Consider the following 8482-nt stretch of genomic DNA (forward strand, 5'->3'; position numbering starts at 1 on the left):
TTGAATACTACGAATTTTCCTTTGTTTCACTCGTTGTTGGAAGAGTTTAAAAAGGTTTTGAACTTTGCTTATAATATTTGCAGATATTTTGTGTGTCTAAAAACTAGAGAGTGGGACTAGTGTGAGGGACGGGGGCCAATCAGGCAGGGCCCACGTGGTCACATCTTATGTATTCAATGTACTGTGAAATGATTATTGTGAGTTTGTTTTCTCTCAATCATCTCCCTTCCGTATAATTTAAGGCATATGTCATCACCCTCCCTTATAATTTTAAGGCATATGATTATTACAATTTACGAGTATGTTTTTCTCTCAATCTTCCTCTCCTATGGTTTAATTAACCCCATGGTTTGAGGCATAGTTTTTCAATTTTTTGTTTTTTTGAAGCGACTCAGAGACGAGAGTTTGAGGCATAGTTTTTTTTAATTATATAGTTTTTTAAAATATATATTATCAATTGAAGGGTTATAAACTTATTATGTGGAGAATTTTTTTCCTTGGAGAAATTTTTTAAAGGCTTTGATTTACTGGAAATATTATTGCATGTAGATGGTTTTGGCATTAGCAGTTTTTTTTTTATGTGAATCTAAAACCGTGCATTTTCCGTGTGCGGCTCTATTTACCGTCTAGAGGAGGGGCCCGCGGTCCCAGCAGCCACTACCAGACAGTATGGCATCAATTATCGAGTTTATAATTTCAAGCGGGACGTTTCTGGGAAATTTCCAAGCAGCTTCACTCCTTCAAAATTAAACAAATGGCAGAGCGTAATCTCATACGGCACTCTTTTTTCCATGAAACCTTTATTAGGCTTCATTAGGCATTTCCCCACGTTTTTTCTTTGGGGCGGCTGGCCAGCTTCCAAGCATATACCCAGCTTTTCACGTGCGCTTCAAAATTGACTGGTTTGTGAAATATAGCAAGTTTTTCTTTTATTTCAGTGTAAATTTTTGGACCAGCATTTTAAAATGGGGAGTTAGTAGAGATAAGCCTTATATTTGAAGCCCATTTTGGGCCTCGTGGTCCTCAACTTACCAACCTATATATATACACACCATACTTGCCATATATATCCATGTAGAAGCTCCTAAAGCACTTACATTTCTTTGAATAAAGTACCAAACTTGGCATAAAGATATACATCTAGAATTCCAACCAAAATAGTATTGACAATCTTAATACACATGAGCAAGTATTAAAACAATCTTCGGGCGACTGGGTTATCTCTCCTTGGAAGCCTATACTCCTTGCCTCCATCTATCCAAAAATATATTTAAGATAATAACATAAGCTATTGCAAGATTTAATTTGTGCCGAGAGAACGCAAAAAGAAAAAAAACGTTACAAAACTCATTCGGTGGATTAACATTTGAGACGAATGGCATTTCAATAGGCCTGTAGATAGCAAAGCAGAATATTCTATAATGTCCAATGCCTATGCACCGAAAATCTAACTTATTAGGCTTTCCATAGTCTGCAAACATTACATGTACATGAAGCTGATCCGCAATCTTTTGCAATCTTAGCTAGTAAATTCCAAGGAGCCTAAAACTATCATTGTAAGTATCTCAACCATATAAACCTAGCTATAATCTAAGTTCCAAAAAATAAAGATATTCCCTGTTGTAAAAAAAAATTAATAATATTTTTTATTGACATAAAACACAAAAGCTACATAAAAAGCTAGTTTTCATACCGTAATACACCTATGCTCTCTAATAGTTCAATTATTAGAGATGTTGTTGCTTGTCCTTTCCAAAACATGTTGAAAAATAGATAGAGGGAGAGGAGACACACACACAGGAGCAAACCCTAATGTATATTGCAAACCCTAACCATAGAGGGAAGCCATCTCCCTTCTCACACAATGCATAAAGCCATAATCCATAGTACACAAGACACACTATAAGTTGTGTCCACACACATCTAACCCTAGCTAATGTCCACACACTATGACCAGCTGGACGCGGTCATTTATGTCTCACACATGCTGCTACCTAACATGCCAGCACATAGCACAACTGGCACACACTGACATCGAGCTTGAATCTCAACAGCCCATCTCAAGCTCATGATGTACTGCCATAGATGAAGATGTAGATGAGCTTGGGCTATGTGCTGGCATGTTAGGTAGCAGCATGTGTGAGCTTTGATAGCCCAAGCTCATTTACATCTTCATCTATGGCAGTACATCATGAGCTTGAGAGGGGCTGTTGAGATTCAAGCTCAATGTCAGTGTGTGCCAGCTGTGCTATGTGCTGGCATGTTAGGTAGCAGCATGTGTGAGACATAAATGACCGCGTCCAGCTGGTCATAGTGTGTGGACATTAGCTAGGGTTAGATGTGTGTGGACACAACTTATAGTGTGTCTTGTGTACTATGGATTATGGCTTTATGCATTGTGTGAGAAGGGAGATGGCTTCTCTCTATGGTTAGGGTTTGCAATATACATTAGGGTTTTCTCCTGTGTGTGTGTCTCCTCTCCCTCTACCTATTTTTCAACATGGTATAAGAGCCTGGTGCTCTTTATTAGGGTTTATGAGTGAGTGAGAGAAGAGGGAGAAGAAGCTGTGAAGCTTGCCATTGAAGCTGTGAAGCTTGGAGCACACCGATTTCTATCAGATCTGAGAGCTTGGCCTACTTGGTAAGGTATTCTAACATCCTTGAGCGGATTACAAGTGATTCAAGCAAAAACAAAGCAAAGTAGGGTTGCCCAAAGCAAAAGAAAATTTTGGTTTTTTGGAAGCTTTCCATTGAAGCTTGGAAGCGGCGATGTATGGTGAAATAGATGTAAATCTGGCAAAGAAAAATGTATGTGGTAAGGATGAATGTATTGGCAACTCATGTACAAGCCCTACACTGATTTTGGAGCAATTTTGATGTATTTGAATGAGTGAAATTTATTGGTTTTTTGAGCTCTCACAAAAATCATATCATTGATGGATTGCACACTTGCCTAGGTGTGTTAGGCATCTAATTACATCATCAATTAGCACTACAAACACTCCTAAATCCCTCTACAGCAGGCGACGCAGGCTACAATGCAAAAACAGAGCATTTTGTGATACTTTTACTCAGTGGAGGCCACAATTCAACTTGGGTGCTTGACATATTCCAAAATTGGGTTAGCAATTGGTTGCTACATACACTTGAGAAGGAGGCTATATGATTGGATTGATCAATTATGCCTAATGGAGCTGGAAATGAGCTGATTAAACAGGCTGTCTTGCAGTGTAACAGAGTGTGATTAATCGACTAATTACTCCTTGGTCTTAAACAATTGGTCTAATTACTTTTACATGGAGTTAGTGGACATCATTGCTAAGCTAATGAATGCCTGGTTGATCAATTTGGACAAGGATTAAAGAAATTAGAGCAAATCTACTACTGGTTTTTCTGGTTTTTCTAGTTTTTCTCAGAACAGAGAAGGGGGTTTGACAAAATTGGTATGTACACACCTCGGATGGTGTTGATATTCAACATTGAGGTTGTTTAGGTGTCAATGCAAGTTATCCACACTTGATTGAACCACTACATTACAATTTGGAGCCTTGGAAAGCGCATCAAAACAGGGTATCTTGGACTGCATGAGCCAGTTCATTTTGGATGCATACAGGTTGATTTTCTACATCAAAATTGAAGTTTGTTGACTACTTTGGAGTATCTAGAACACTCATTGGAGTGTGGTTGAGCTGAGGAAGGCTCATTTACAGATTTGGACATGTGCAGAAGGTATATTTGCATTGAGCAATATGTCGGATAATCCAGTACAAATTGTTGGTGAAAAGCTGGATAATAGGAAGAACTTCCAGGCATGGAAGTACAGGATCAAAAGTTTTCTGAAGGGAAAAGGTTTTTGGAATCTCATTACAGGTGCTGAGCCAGAGCCGGAACTACCCCAACAACCTACACAGCAGCAGGTTATAGCTCATAAGCAATGGTTAGAAAGAGCATACAAAGTGTTGCATTATCTGTCTATATGTATTTCGGATGCTATTCTCATACATACATGATGCTGAGAATCCCAAGGATGCATGGGATACATTGGTAAAGCTATTTGATACAGACACTAGTGCTCGTAAGTCTCAGTTGCGACAACAGATTCATAATGTGAAACGGAATAGAAGGAGCATCCATGATTATGTACAAGAGATAAAGAAGTATGCAGATGCATTGGCAACAATTAATGCCCCCATGCCTGATGATGATTTGGTAGACATTACCTTGCGTGGTCTTGGCAAGGAGTATAAGTCATTTGATACATCTATCTCAGTTCGGAGTACAGGTTTACCAAACTTTGATGAGTTTGTTTCACTCTTGCTTGTTGAGGGAATCAAACTCAGTGATTCTTTTCAGGATGCATCTACTAGCCATGATGATAATGGCAGAAATCAGGCTTTCTATTCGCAAAGAGGCTTTAGAGGCAGGGGGAGATTCGCATCACGTGGCCGTGGCAATGGTCGTGGATGGCAGGACAGGTCACCACAACAGAATTTTCAGCCTTCATATGGTGCTAGAGGTGGTCGTGGATATACACCTCAGAGAGGCAGAGGTAATCCTCGTGGTAGAGGACGTTGGCAAGGCCAACAAACATCTATGCAAGATGTGGAATGCCATTACTGTGGGAAATTTGGTCATATGGCACGTGATTGTTTCCGCAAACAGAATGATTTGAGAGGGGGTAGAGCACAACATCGTGGAAATTATGCACAACATGGTGGTGGAAATTATGCATCAAGCAGTAATGATGGCAGCGCAAATCACTTGTTTGCCATGAAACATGTTGTGGGATCTATGATGACAAATGCTGAAAATGATGACACTTGGTATATGGACTCTGGAGCATCAAACCATATGACTTGTCATGGTGAATGGTTTGAGCATATGAAGCCTATGGATGTGAAAGGCTATGTGGAGACAGGAGATGATACTCAGCATGCCATTACACATGTTGGAAGTGTACCATTGGTTATGCACAATGGTCAAACAAAATCTATGTCAGATGTATTGTATGTGCCTTCTATTACAAAAAGTTTGGCCGCAGTTGGGGTGGTCAAATGGTGGAACAGGGATTACAGGTTCGTTTCAACAAGCATGGTTGCTTCGTTGAGGATTTCAAGAATGGATGTAGAGTCATTGCTAAAGGCAAGAAAGAAGGCAGGTTGTTTAAGTTGGATGCTGGGATTCCTGAGTTAAAATCAGCCATGTTCTCTAAAAGCCAAAATGTGGTACAGGACATTGATATGTGGCATAAGAGAATTGGACATGTGAATATACAAAGATTAAAGAACATGCAAACAAGAGGCATTGTCAGTGGGCTGCCTAGATTCAAGTATGATGGGTATATGCATGTTTGTAAAGCCTGTCAGTTTGGAAAGCAGGCAAGGTTGCGGTTTCCTAGAGAAGGCAACATGAGTAGCAAGCCACTTGAGATAGTACATAGCGATGTATGGGGTCTTGCACAAAACCCATCCATTAAAGGTAGTTTATATTATGTGACATTCATTGATGATTTCAGCAGAATGACATGGATATACTTTCTCAGAGAGAAAAGTGAAGTGTTGGGAAAGTTTATGGATTTCAAAGCTTTTGCAGAGAAGCAATATGGTTCTTGGATTAAATGTTTGAGGACAGATGGAGGTGGTGAATACACCTCAAATGCTTTTGCAGAGAAGCAATATGGTTCTTAGATTAAATGTTTGAGGACAGATGGAGGTGGTGAATACACCTCAAATGCTTTTGAGCATTTCCTGAGAAAGCATGGTATAAGAAGGCAATTGACTTGCAGGTATACACCTCAGCAAAATGGTGTTGCTGAGAGGAAGAATAGAGTCATTTGTGAAGTGGCCAGGGCGATGCTCAATGAAAAGAGCATGCCAGATTATTATTGGGCAGAAGCTTGTGCTACTGCAGTGTATATACTGAATAAGACACCCACAGTAGCCATACATGGAAGTACGCTAAAGATGCGGCTTATAGGTTTTCGGCCAGACATTGGACACCTCAAAGTTTTTGGATGCATAGCTTATGTACATGTGCCTGACGAGAGAAGGAGGAAGTTGGATCCTAAGGCAGAAAAGTGTGTATTTGTTGGATATGCACAGGATTGCAAGGCATACAAATGTTACAATCCACAAACTAGGCAAGTGGTTATCTCACGAGATGTGGTGTTTGATGAGCTTGCTAGTTGGTACAAAGCAAAGGATGAGGGTGTCATTGAGTCTCTTGAAGCTGATGTGCATGTGAACTTGCCACAAGCAAGTTCTAGTTCTACTACTATGCCTGGGCCAGCAGAGGCTGAGAGTAGCACTGTACGTCCATGGCCAGGATGCTTGAGGCATGAGAGTGTGAGCACTGGGAGTAGTGCTATGGATAAAGGAAAGAAGAAGGTTGAAGGAATTGGAATTACAGGTTATGAGTCGTCAAGTTCAGAGAGTTTGGATGAGGAGCTTGGCATACCTGTTTTACGCACACCTGGTGCAAGGTAGGATAGATATGTGCCACCACATGCTAGAGTGACAGGTGTTCAAAGTGATCCGCATGCATTGCGGAGATCCCAAAGGGTCAGATATCTAGTTGTTGACAGGTTGACATATCGTGATTTTGCTATACATTATGCATATATGACTTCTTTGGTGAAGCATGTGGAACCTACATGCTATACAGAAGCTATTGGAAAGCATGTATGTGAAGACAATGGATATTGAGATGGACGCATTGGTTCATAAAAATGAAACATGGGGTTTGGTTGCATTACCACAGGACAAAAATGTCATTGGTTGTAAATGGGTTTACAAAGTGAAATGCAAGTCTGATGGTTCCATTGAACGACATAAAGCAAGATTGGTAGCTAAGGGTTATGCACAAACCCAAGGCTTGGACTATGATGAAACATTTAGTCCAGTGGCAAAGATGGGAACAGTGAGAGCAGTCATTGCTATGGCTGCAGCAAATGGTTGGGAAATGCATCAAATGGATGTGAAAAATGCATTTCTAAATGGTGATCTACAAGAAGAAGTGTATATGGCTCAGCCAGAAGGATATGTACACCCAAAGTATCCCACTCATGTATGCAGATTAAAAAAGGCATTATATGGTTTGAAGCAAGCACCTCGTGCTTGGAGTGATAAGATGAGCAGATATCTTATCTCCCTTGGATTTCAAGTTTCTACAGCAGATTCTTCACTCTATGTGAAGAAAACAGGTCATGGGATTGTTTTACTTGTCATCTATGTGGATGACTTGATTATCACAGGTGATCATGGTACAGATGTGATGCATGTCAAGAAAGCATTGAGTGGGCAATTTGACATGAAAGACTTGGGTGAACTGAGATACTTTCTTGGAATTGAAGTGATCAAAGACCATGCAGGTACATGGTTAGTGCAACGCCAATATGCATTGGATATGTTGGCAAAATATGGCATGACAAGGTGTAAGCCAATGAGTACACCTTTGGAGCAGAATGTGAAGTTGCGGGCTGATTTTGGTGAGGATTTGGATGATCCATCTATGTACAGAAAGATGGTTTGGTAGTCTCATTTACATGACTATCACACGCCCGAATTTGAGTTATGATGTGGGGCTAGTAAGCCAGTTTATGCAGAGCCCCAGAAAACCTCATTTGGATGCAGTGAGACGCATTATGCGATATGTAAAGACCACTGTACATTATGGTCTTCTTTATGAGTACGGTAAAGGCTTGGATATACATGGCTACACAGATGCTGATTGGGCAAGTAGCTCATATGACAGGAGGTCTACTAGTGGTTATGCCTTTACACTTGGAAGTGCCGTGGTGAGTTGGAGTAGCAAGAAGCAACCTACTGTTGCTTTATCCAGTACAGAGGCTGAATACAGGGGTGCAGCCATTGCTACTTGTGAAGGAGTATGGTTAAAGAATCTCTTGGCAATTTGGGTGAGCCTATTGATGGCAAGGTTGTCATTCATTCTGACAACATGAGTAGCATACAGTTGGCCAAGAATCCAGTGTTTCATGCGCGGACCAAACACATAGAGGTCCATTATCACTTTGTCAGAGAGAAGGTGCTGGATGGTATAGTGGATCTACAATATGTGAAGACTGAAGAGTGGCTGACATCTTTACCAAGCCACTTAGCAGGGAGAAGTTTGAGTACTTCCGTACTATGTTGGGAGTACATGGGATGAGCTTGAGGGGGAGTGTTGAGAGCTTTGATAGCCCAAGCTCATCTACATCTTCATCTATGGCAGTACATCATGAGCTTGAGAGGGGCTGTTGAGATTCAAGCTCGATGTCAGTGTGTGCCAGCTGTGCTATGTGCTGGCATGTTAGGTAGCAGCATGTGTGAGACATAAATGACTGCGTCCAGCTGGTCATAGTGTGTGGACATTAGCTAGGGTTAGATGTGTGTGGACACAACTTATAGTGTGTCTTGTGTACTATGGATTATGGCTTTATGCATTGTGTGAGAAGGGAGATGGCTTCCCTCTATGGTTAGGGTTT

The sequence above is a fragment of the Cibotium barometz genome, chromosome 18 (assembly GCF_041138505.1).
Source record: "Cibotium barometz isolate CiBa-2024 chromosome 18, ASM4113850v1, whole genome shotgun sequence".
Lineage (NCBI taxonomy): Eukaryota > Viridiplantae > Streptophyta > Polypodiopsida > Cyatheales > Cibotiaceae > Cibotium > Cibotium barometz.